The following is a 12,015-nucleotide window of genomic DNA, read 5'->3' as shown; positions in this document are numbered from 1 at the left end:
AGCAAGGAGTGAGTGGATCGGACATGTCAGCCATGAAAATAACCCTCCCTCCCATTGCTGAGCGATATCACTGACATGCATCACCATCTGGACGTAACACCTGTATTTATGGGTGCAAGGCTAGTGTCAGGGGTCAGTACATCTCAGTGTGGTATGTAGCAGTCTAGTCTTTGCTCTGCATTTACCAGATAAGGGGGAGGCCTACCAAATAACCCCAGTCCAGATCTCCTTTTCAGACAGGCTCCCTTAACCATCACAACAATCTCTTAAACCACCCAGTAGGTCAGTTATGTGACGGGGCATACGTTTGAGCACCTGCGATGCTGGTTTGGAAGAAACACATGGTCATGGTTGGCGACCTTCAGTCTCGAAAGACTATGGTATAAGCCTACATCACCCGGTATTCCCAAGCGGTCTCCCATCCAAGTACTAACCAGGCCTGACCCTGCTTAGCTTCCGAGATCAGACGAGATCGGGCATGTGCAGGGTAGCAGTTGCTGCAGGTTACAAGAAACACATGGTCGGAGAGGCAAGCTTCCTCACTAGTGAGTGACATGTCTTCATGGCCTGTTAAGGGGCTCAATTTTTGCCCCAGTTCATGCTGCAGGAACCAAAGATGCCATGGCTAGAAATTTGGTGCTTTCCCATTTCTTCCCCTGTTCCTCCTCCTTTCCCCCCTCCCCCCGCTAGAAAACCTTGTTTCCCTTGATTAACCCTCCAGATGTCTCTGCATCTCACTCCTCCATCTTTCATCCCCTCCTCTGTGTGCCTCCTTTTCCTTGTATAGATTCTCCTTTTTTCTGTCTAGAAACCCTGCCATTCAGGGCCCAGTTGCATGAGGGATGGTTGTCTGCATTGTGTTACATTTTATTTTTGATACCCCTTCCCTATTGCTGTATCGTTACCCCATGATAAGAATTACCTGTTGTTTCACCTTTAACTTTACTTCCTTCCTCATTTCATGACAATCCATTGGGTTGTGCCATGAACCTCTGCACTTCGTCCCTGCACACCCAATAGATTCCCCCCCATGTGCATGCAACATGTGTTTCAAAAACACTCCTAGTAACACTGTGTCCCTAATATAAGGGTATTGTAGGAAAAGTGACAGTCCCTGCCATTTGCCACAGTGTTCTGGAACAATTTTATATTGCCGGTTCTGTGGGGTGGGGAGTGTGGATACCTGCCAACTTCTCCGATGAGCCGTTTCAACAGTGGGAACTCCTGAAGAGTTGAGGCCAAAGCACGTCATTGGTGAAAATGTTGGAAAGCAAAAGAGGACCCCAGCATTAAGCCTAAAGATGCAGAGGAAGGCAGACAAATGGGAATAGTTGCGATTTTATTTTATTCTTTCTACACTGGACTTTTCAAATTTGTAACTGACAGGGAAGGCATCTGGAGGCTGCTGTGTTCACACTTGCTCTCGTATCCGCTGCTAAGATGCCTCCTATCAATTACTGCAAAAATGCTTCTTATTTGAAAAGTGTTAATTGAACATGGTGGGAAAGAGGAGCCCAGGGGGATATGCAGGTCTAGACATGTGGAAGGGAGGTGAATAGACCAAAATCAAGGGAAATACAAACATGTTATGAAATGTAGACGTGTGAATGAAGGGGAAAAAAATATGGAGATAGCAGGAAGTAAAAGCGGTAATAAGATGTATTTCAAGGATTTCTGAGACTGAACAATAATGAAATGGAGCCACACTGTCCATCAGAATTTATATGCTTAGTGGCTGCTTCCTCTGTCTACACAAATAATTAGGAACACTACACCCGAGTAACACATCTTTTGACATAAAACCATATGCAAAATGTAAATACGCCAATTAGTCTGTTCCTTTGACTGTATCATACATTTTATCACACAAGTCTTTTACTCCCCCTCAATATATTGACACCTACAAGATGTTTATCTGCAGATTGTTTGCAAGTTAAACAATTAAAAAAAAGATATAGATATAGTGAATACTAAAGGTGCAGTCTAACCACACTATGGTTGCAATCCTAGCCACACTTACCTGGGAGTAAGCCCCATTGATTATAATGGAACTTGCTTCTGAGTTGACATGCATAGGATTGGGCTCTTAGAACCCAATTCTATCCAACTTTCCAGCACCGGTGCAACCTCAATGCAGCCCCAAGGTAAGGGAAAAAATGTTCCCATACTTTGAGGAGGCCGCCATGACTGCCTCCCCACCAAAGGATGCAGTGTACACCCCATTGGCACGGCTGCACTGGCGCTGGAAAATTGGATAGGATTGGGCCCTTAAGCTCTTTAAAAGTGCTGCAGATTTTGACAGAACCGTACAGCCTGATCCTGCTGTGCCACAATACACTGGAGTCACCCTCAAGTTACCCAATTTTGGGGTGAGCTCTGCTCCTTTTTGCCTTCACCAGTGTATGGCGCCTCCACTCTTTTCTGCACAATGCAGGCTTGCCATGGGTAGTCTGAGCGGGGCAGATGGCTGTATCTGGTATAGGGAAGATTGTTTGCCAAGAACTATTTTACTATATTGCAGAGGTGAATGGGAGAATGAGATATATGTGTAGGGTGGGGTGGGGTGGGGTGGGAAGGACACTTTGGGTAAAAACTCCAGGTTTTTTTCATTCTCTACCAGCACAAGGGGATACAGGAACCATCCCACCCTCATCCAACCAACATATCACAAGGATTGGACTGTGCTGTCATTATGTGCAGAACTCTGCCCTTGGAATGCATGCATTTAAAAATCCTCACCATTGTCTGAATCATGCATTAAGCAACCCAGGCCCCCTAATCTTTCTTTCCTTTGGTAATGTAGTTCCCAAATTCTTTTTTTTTTTGGTAATGCAATTCATAACGACAATTTATAAACAATGATTCAAGGCTTTAAAGTGATAATATGATAAAAGGATTTGAGTGTTCATAAATGCACAGAAAAACTTTGTATACAATTCAACTTAAAGTTTCAGGAATGAGTCTAAATTCATAAGTTTTATAATGGTGATTTACTTTTTTTCTGACAGTATACATTAGAGATATTGGACAACTAGGCTCAAGTTTGGAAAAAGAAATTATTGGAAAAATCTCCTCCCCAAAAGGAGAGAAGACAATGCTTCACTCCAAGAATTAATTTGAGCACTGAGAGCTGTACGAACTACTTTCCCTCTTCCTTCTCCATACCTTCTTCAACAACAGTGGCAGCTATAGAAGAGAATCTGTGAGGGAGGGGGGAAGAGGGAGGGTTCCTCCCCCTTCCCTACTTCTCCACTTTTGGGATTTGGAGAATGGTAAATGAACATTTCCCCTCTATTCCTCCCTCTCCTTTTCTTGTTAATGATTGGCAGTTTGCCCATCCCTAATTTTATCCCTAATTTTATCCCTGCTTTGCGCAGAACATAACTGCACTGGTGGCTGTTTGTTAGGATTCAGTGCTGGCATTCTTGGAGAAAAAACTAAAAAAGAGTTGCCTCTGAAGAAGCATCCCATGCGCCAGAGCGCAAGTGTGTCTGTAGTCGCATAAACCTGTTAGACTAATCCTTATTGTGGATTTTCAAGGGATTTCTGTTTATGTGGTAATATTTCCTTCAGCAGATAAATCATACGTTAAGAAGAGACACTTAAGTGTGCTTCATTTACATTTGGCACAGTTTGCTCTTGGTTTTCTAGAGGAAGTTATCAACCTGTTTGTGATGGGTTTTAAAGATGTCTTTTCAAAGGCTTCGGGTATAAATGAGATCTGTTTCTTCTGTTGTCAGAGAATATTGATCCCCATGTGAAATTGCCGGCAATTATCTTGTCCCAACATGCACGCTGAAATAAGGTTTGCAAATTCCTCTGTCACTGCTATGGTTCCGTGGTAGTTGCATGTGACTCAGCAAACGGCTGTTTAATGATAATATGTCATTATTCTGCATTATGAGTGAAGTCTTTGATGACGCAGGCATAGGAAATGTGTTTTTCTTCCAAAATGTAAAGTCACAGAGGGCTTGGTCATGGTGTGAGAATTCTTTTGGGGAACTTCATCAGAATGCTTAAATGTAACAAGATCAGCCCTTAACTATGTCCAGAAATCAATGAGGCAAATCCCAAAATGTAAAGCAGAATAGGAGTACTAACCATCACCACCCTCATTTCACAGCCGCATTTGTAGATGTTGTAAATGGGGGGGGACGGGGACGGACGGACTTCAACAATTTGGAGGTGATTGCAAAATGGCTTTCATGAGGAGTGGAGGTGCTCTACTGAGTTGCTGGGATTGCCAGTTGAATGGTCCATAAGTCTCTTGGGACCAGATCCACAGAGGAAAACTGCTGTGTTAAAACACAGGCTAAAAAAGTGAACTGGGGATTGTTTTGGGGTTAATGCTCCTTTCGGTTTCTCAATACCTTAGCCAAAAAACCCAGCCTTCAGTTGACCATCTCAGCATATGCGTTACCCATAGCAGTATTAAAACCAGTTTTCCATCTTGCATACAGATCAAATATTATTCAGTGTCACACAATCAAGAGAGAAAGTGGCTTAGCAACAGTCATGCTAGATTCATATGTCCCCAGGGGTCATAAATCGAAGCACGTATCAAATATTGAAAAAAACAAAACCACTTTCTGCCTTTCATCTTAGCCAGTAGGGACAGCCACTTAGATCAGTCTTCAGGCAGCTGGGTACACTAGATAGCAAATATCAAATATAGATACATTTCCCTGTACAAAAGGATAACATTGCCGAATGACTATGATACGAAAAATGTAGATTGTGTATAAGCACATCACTTTTACACCAAGAGCTTAACTTCTCTTAAATAATACATCTATTTTTGTGGCATAATTGGTTTGCGGATTCATAAGGCCAAACCTCAATAGGTATGATTCAGCCAAAGCTAAACATGTTCAAGTTTCATTGGTCTCATCGAAGAAAAGGACTAAACTAAATGTTACTGGTAGGCACATGTTTTGTTTTTTTAAAAAAATCTGTTTCTCTACTTTTTTTTCAGTATACAGTGAACACAGGTCATCATCGTAACATTTTAAAGAAAACTATTCATCAAACACAACCCATATATTATTATTATCGTTGTTGTTGTTAAACTTCATAAAAGAGTTTCCACAGCAAAACAGATGAAAAGATGGTTCCCTGTCCTCTGGGAATACTACTGGTGGGAGAGAATATTTAGTTCTTTCTTATGTGATTTTTCTGGTCAAAATGGCTCTGACAGCTGGATTCCCCCTTCCAGGGTTCTGAGCTCATGCCTATGAAGATAAAACATGGCCACACTACACCTCAGTGTACAGCATTCAAAGTCTGCTCTTGCTCTGTCCCCAGTACTGTGTGCCTCTTCTGTGAACACATGCAAGACCTGGGAAAGAGCGGGCTGCTGGATGATGCAGGGTAAGTGCTGACGGAGAGGGTATTCCTTATAATGCAGGTGTGTGTGGTGCTTCTCCAAACCTCCCTTCTCTCTATGGGTGGGAAAAATCTGGAACAAATGTCTTGTTTTAATGTTTTCGCTAACCTAGGCATCACCAGTCTTAGTCGGTTGTGCTCATAAGTTACCCCTAGGCATCACCAATCTTAGTTGAGGTGCTGGTAAGTCACTCCCTCAAAATGACATTTAACGTTTTGTCTTGCAATGGTTTAAGTAGATGGTGGGCTTGGAACGGATAACCAGGTTACCTTAAAATAATTATTTTAATGGCTTTTCCAGAGAATGGCAAAGAAGAAAAAGAAAACCCCATTTAGCATTCTAAAGCTATCCCCAATTTTGTAATCTTTCATTAAAGATGAGCTGCATTTGCTAATTAACTACATACTAGCACGTCAAAGTATTATTAGCAAAAGTTGAAAGTTAATGGTAATTCATTACTCCCACCCCCCAGCTATCAAATTCTATCCCTCAGGGAATATTTAACTAGAAGCAACCATTTAATCTTTGCCTCCTTGAATGTTATTAACTCATACCCAAGAAGTAATTCTATAGATACACAGGGCTGTTTAAGTATTTGAAAAGCACCTATGGGTTTGGACAGTTCCTAATGAAATCAAGGGATGATGCTCATATCCCTGGAGCGGTGCTGAATATCTCTTGGTCAGCCCTGACCAGGCTATCATTGCTGAGAGAAGAAGGGAAAGCCATCATTCAGACTACCAAACCCAATGCAGAGCCATTAACAGCACTAGCCAATGCATGCCTATTCAGAATTAAGTCCCATGGTGTTCAATGAGGTTTACTCTCAGGAAATTTGGTACAGAATTTCAGCCTAAGAACCTTAGGACAGGCTCTAGTCATTTTTGCTTAAGAGGTAAGCACTGCATACACAAATTGTGTGTGGGATGGTGGTGGTGGTGGTGGTGGTGGGATGTGTGAGTGTGTGTATGTACGTATCTATATAAACATGATTCTTGCCTTCAGTGGCAGACCTTCCTGTGCCCTGGGGCAAAGGTCTGCAATGGTACCTCTGTGGAATGTCACCGCTCCCCCTGCATGCAAATCTGTCTCACCCCCCACTTTCATAGAGCTTATGGAGCCTTGCGTGACCCCAGGGTGCATTGTGGAAGTTTCCTGAGGCTTCCCCGAAGCTTTATGCTTCCACAAAACCAGAAGCACAGTTTCTGACCCCGTTGGGAGCCTCAGAGAAGCTTCCACGAGGTCCTAAAAGCGTGTGAGGCTCTGTGCCTAGGGCATTTGCCCCACAGAATGAATGGCAAGTCTGCCACTGTTTGCCTTTCCAATTAAGTGACAGAGTCCTATTTTTCCCCCATTTTATCTCCAGTTTAATACGATTACAAACTTAAACTTGGAAGTCAGTTCCTCTTTGCTGGGTATTGTTGTTCAGTGATGGGCACTAGGGTTTCTTAATGCAGAATTCTCAGCAACGTCACCAAACAATATGGTTGCATCATAAATATTTCTTCTGCAAAGTAAAGGCACTTCCACTTGTGAAAGAAAAAAGGACCATTTTTTGGCAATTTGACTTTTCCTGTTGCAGCTCCCTGTGTTTCAGGCCATCACGTTTTCAAAAGATACAGGGTGACTGGATACAATGGAGGACAGCGTGCCTCTATCGTATAGAAGAGGGAATTTTGGCAGGTGCAGCTCAATCTGGAAGGGTTTAAAAAGCTGCACCTGCCAAAATTCCCTCTTCTATGCAATGGTTAAAGGTATAGGTACTCTGTCCTCCATTATATCTGATCGTCTGGTACCCAACCATCAGGAGATTTTCAGGGGGCATAGGGGGCTGCACAGGGAAGGGGGGATTGAAGGAAATTGCCCCCTCCCTTCTGAAATAAATGTTTTCAATTTGCAGGTGAAATACTTAAGATCCAAACTGGTGCCTCCCAAGATTCTTTTTGGGAACTAGGAAGCTATGGCACTTAAAGTGCAATAAACCCAAATAAATTTATAGCACAGATACAGCCCAGTTACAGACCTACCATTAGGTCAGATGGGGCAAGTGTCCCAGGTGCGAGCCTCTAGGACCCTGCGAAAGCCTCTCCGAGCCTCCCAACAGGGTTGAAAACTGTGCTTATGGTTTTCTGGAAGCACAGTTTATAGCATTGGGGACCCTCTGAGAGGTTTCCCCGACATGGGCTCAGTTCGCACAAGGCTCCGTGATCCTCAGGTGAGGGGGGGCAGATTTTCATGCGGTGAGGCTGGCAACAGCCTGCGGGGGGGGGCAGCACCGCGGTCCTTTGCCCCGGGTGCGGGGCTGGGAAGATCTGTCGCTGATAGAGTCTAAGAATAATCATTGTTAGAAGCTGAACATGTCTTGCACCAAATCAATTCTTTATCTTTTTCTCCCCTGACGTTAGATTACAGTTCCATTTTGGTTGGAATTTCAGCTTCTTCTGGCTCAGTCCTATCCTCAGCCAGCAAACCGCGCTGGTGCAGGCTCTGCTGCATGCTAAAGGCCAACCAGGGACCATGATATGAAGGAGAGGTAAGTAAAAATAAATTTTTACTTAACTTTTTACTTGCGCCATGGTCCCCAATGGGTTTACTCAGATCTATGCCAGGTCTTAGGCTGGTGAAAGTCCAAGTGGGCCCAAGGGAGCATGTTGCGGGTGAGCGGGGGGGGGGGGGGAATGGAATATCAGCAGTGTCACTGTTGCTGATATGTGCATCCTGGCCTCCCTGACATGTCCTGATCCCCACCCCTGTTCTCCCCCTCCCCACCTTGATCCTCCCTGTCATGCCAACAACCCACCCCCATTGCCAATTTTGCGCTGGCAGCCTCATTGCCTGTGCCATTGCTGCAGATATAGCACCAGTAGCCCCGGCCTTCTGTCAGCATAACGCAAATTCCATCAGTGGAAGGCCCACGTAGGACTGGGTCATTAATCTCCCACAACTATTTATACATACTCATGAGATTTTTTTCCCCCCATTTGTTTTGCAGTCCTATATAGAATGACAAGATAAAGATTTAAAAAAGGAGGAAGCAATTTCCACATTGATTCCATTTATGCTTTGGTGATGCTCTTGTGGATTGAGTTGCAGTGTATAGCACTGAACGAACAATTACATCTTTCAGCTCTCAGAATTAAAGCACTTACAATTTTTTTTAAAGCCTTGAAAATATTACACTTCTTTTTTTTTCTAATTAAGGGCATGCTGCTACTGCTGTTGTTCAGGCCAGCTGGTGTTTGCATTTCACATCTGCCAACTCTGTTGCGTTTCTGCTGGTTTTGGCAACATGTGGTTTCCGATTCACACATTACAGATGAACCAGGCCGCAACCTAGAAATCCTTGTCAGGCGTGCGCAAGGGGCCTCCTGACTTCTTTATTTCTAACAGCAGTCCCCCTGGCGACTTTGCAAATGACTCTGAAACTCCCCAGAGTTTCAAAAATGGCTTGCGAAATGATGCGTGGGGCTGTTTAGTCATTCACGTGGTATGTGGGGGCAGGGAACCAGAAGCCCAGCACTCCTGATTTGCGCTTGTAGTCTCACATCATGTCTGATCAGTTCACATCTAGCTTAAATTTTCTTTTTTTAAAAGAAAAAAGTAAAGGCTTGCACATTGATGTCATCTATCAGTGGCGGAAGAGATGTATCAAATAAATGTAGCTTTCCTGAAGGGAAAACAGGTGTAAATCAGTTAAAATGTTTGTCTGGGAGTTGGCAGTTTATCACCTAGGTGATGATCCCTTTATATTTTTACTTTGCTGTGTGAAACATAAAACAATTTGGCTTGACAGAATGACAAAGCGCCCGCTTCTCCCAGCTGAAATCTCTAGTCTCTCTGTGATTATGACTCAGATATATTTTACATGTGAGATTAGCAGACACAAATCCCAAATCCCAGTGCTGAGGCATTAAATAGCTATTTGTAGATTTGGCAAGGGAAGCTTGCCGTTATTGTTGTTGGTGTTGGTGCTGATGTGTGTGTTTTAGCCCCATTTGCACAAAATAGGAAAGATTTTTATCTTTTCAGGACAGCAACAATCCTATCTGGGATGCGTCACACTTCGCATTTTCTGTTTTGCTATTCATATACATTTGCTGTTCATATACCATTTATTCTTGGATCATGCAGTCGAAATAATGGGAATAAGTACAGCACGTAGCATGTTCAGTCTGCTTCTTGTTTTATGAAGGATTCCCTTCTGGAGTGGTGTTTGTTTTGTTGTTGTTTTTAATTCCTAATATGCTGTTTGTCCACATACCCCAATAAAACATAACACAAAGGTTCTGAAATATGAATGGGTCACACCATTATTCAGTGGTGTTCCTGGAGGGGACCAGGGGGGCAAATGCCCTGGGGTGACACACTTTCATTGCTTGTAGGGAAGGCCCCCTTACCACCACCACCACCGCCACCACTCACCCTCCAGATCCCTTCTGAGGGCCAGGACACTTCGCATGGTGTCCACTGACCCTCCAAAAGTCTTCTGAAGCCTCCAGAGGGCTGTTAAATATTACTTCCAGTTTTCCAACGAAAACCAGAAGTAGTGTTCAAAGGCCTGGAGCTCTCAGAAGGCTTTTGAAGGGTCAGGGGATGCCGTGTGAGCCTCTGGTAAGTGCGGGAGGGGGGGTGGCAGTCTCGGGGGAGCAGAGTTATGCGGTCCTGGTCCCAGGCAGTGCATGGGCCAGAATCATGACTGTTATTATTGAACATTAAACACAAACAGCAGCAGGTTCTCACTATCCTACCACTCCTCCCAATTTTCAGCCTTGAGTGCAGTGGTTCTGCTCCACAGTTTTCCTAGCCAGGAACCAGCTAAGGCTATTGCCTAGTCCTCCTTTGCTTTCCAAGCCCTTTGCTGTCCGTCTTTCCACTGTTGAACAAAGGAGATGGCTGTGGCACTCTGTAGCTTAGAGTGGAAGCTAGAGTGCAGATTGTTAGTGGAATGGTTGACTAATGATGCTATGCCATATCTCTAAAAGTAGATGGGACAGAGCAAAACAGATGCCATTTTTGGAATCAGTACCCCAAATTCATATAAAACCATCATGATTTTTGAAGGAAAAGTTTTTCTGATCCTCAATTTTGCAGGCCCCTGTTATCAGAAAGTCACCTAGGTAGTGGCCATGGTATGTATCCCTGTCCTATGTTTTACCACCCATATCAATATTTTGCTGTCTACTCAAATGCTACCCAGGAAACAGAGCAGCCCACTAGAAGTGTGCCGCCTACATAATACTACCCATCAAAACAGAAACCCATGAGCCTGACATTCCCAGGATGAACTGGTGATCACTGAAATGCTGACTCAGTGCCACATTTTTTCCCCATTAGGGACTGTTCCACAATCCCTCAAGATTTCTACTGCTTCAGTGAATGAAGTATAGCACACTGAGCACAGAAGGGGTGGAATCCCATTGTTGACTAACAATCCTTTGAGAAAGAAGAGGTGGTGAATCATTAGGTACTACCCTGGGACCATCTTTGGCACAGATGTTAGGCAAAAGAGGAAGCTACAAAGGGCCCATCACTCTACCTACCACATCTCCTTGGCTGTTTTCATTTGCATCACCTCCTCCAGTCCCAAAATAGACCACAGTTTAGGCACTTGAGTACAGATGCAGGGAGAAATCCAAGGGATAAAAATCCCTCAACGAAATGCTTCCACAGATATTGGGCAGCCTCCTTATCCAGGTACAGTTTCAACCAAGCCACTAATCTTTCCAGCTTCCCTGGACCCCTTTTCAGCTTCCCCCCTTGGCTGCTGAGCAGTGTTCCCCTAAGCTGCTGTAACTGCCATCTTGGGCTGTGGACCCTCCCCCCCGGGGGGGGGGGGCTGGCGTTGGTGACTGGCTTACCCAGGTAGGTACAAGGTGAGTCTGGTGAAGAGAAGGTCAAGTCGAGTAGAAGATGGCTTTATACAGCCGGTTTAATTGGGTGAGCCTTTCTACCTTCATGAGGTCCTGCTACATTACAGGGCCTCTTCAGGAAGATTGATGGCTGACCCCTGGCAGCCTGAGGGGCCGGCTTCTTGGCTCCCAATTAGCCTGCCTCTGACCACATGCCCAGCTGGGGCAAGGAGTTTGACTTACCAGAGTGCTACTGCCCTTCAGCCAGGCTTCTTTCCCACAGGGGGTTGTAGCCCTGGAGTTGGCTCCCAGGGTGAAGCGGTTGTCAAGGGGGCCCAGCTGAAAGGGGCGTTTGCTTCCCTGTCTGTTTGGTGCTGCAGCTCTGAGAACCCTGAAGGGGTCCCGGTCCCGGGTGCCCCCTGTCCCGGTTTCCATGTCCCAGTGCCCCGGTCCCTAGGACTCCTTTCAGGTAGGGTCCAGGCGAGAAAATGCAGGGCTTCTGCCCCAACTGGCCTCTTCCCCTGCACTGCAGCTGCCAGGAGAACAGCGACCTCTCCCGACAGCTGCCTGGCCCCTACTGAAGCCTGGAAGCCAAGTGGCTTGCCGTGCCCCTTCTAGTTCTAGCCAGCCTGAGATCTTGCAGGATCTTGGGTGGGCCTTCATACTGGCCAGGTAGCGAGGTGCACAGCTGTGTTTTGCTGCTGCTCTGGCTGCTGGCCAGGTCGGCTGCATCCTCCCATGCTTCCTGCCAGGGTTCTCTTTACCCACTCCCTGTTGTCC

At 45.1% G+C, this 12,015-nt stretch overlaps 1 pseudogene; it reads right to left on the bottom strand.

The window, feature by feature from the left end:
• Nucleotides 1–385: 385 nt before the first annotated feature.
• On the bottom strand, nucleotides 386–505 carry LOC136638018 (5S ribosomal RNA; annotated as a pseudogene).
• Between the last annotated feature and the right edge of the window lie 11,510 nt (nucleotides 506–12,015).

Source organism: Tiliqua scincoides, chromosome 1, assembly GCF_035046505.1.
Source record: "Tiliqua scincoides isolate rTilSci1 chromosome 1, rTilSci1.hap2, whole genome shotgun sequence".
NCBI classification, from domain to species: Eukaryota; Metazoa; Chordata; class Lepidosauria; order Squamata; family Scincidae; genus Tiliqua; species Tiliqua scincoides.
The sequence above is the reverse complement of the archived record's forward strand: the minus strand, read 5'-3'. Positions and strand labels throughout refer to the sequence as shown.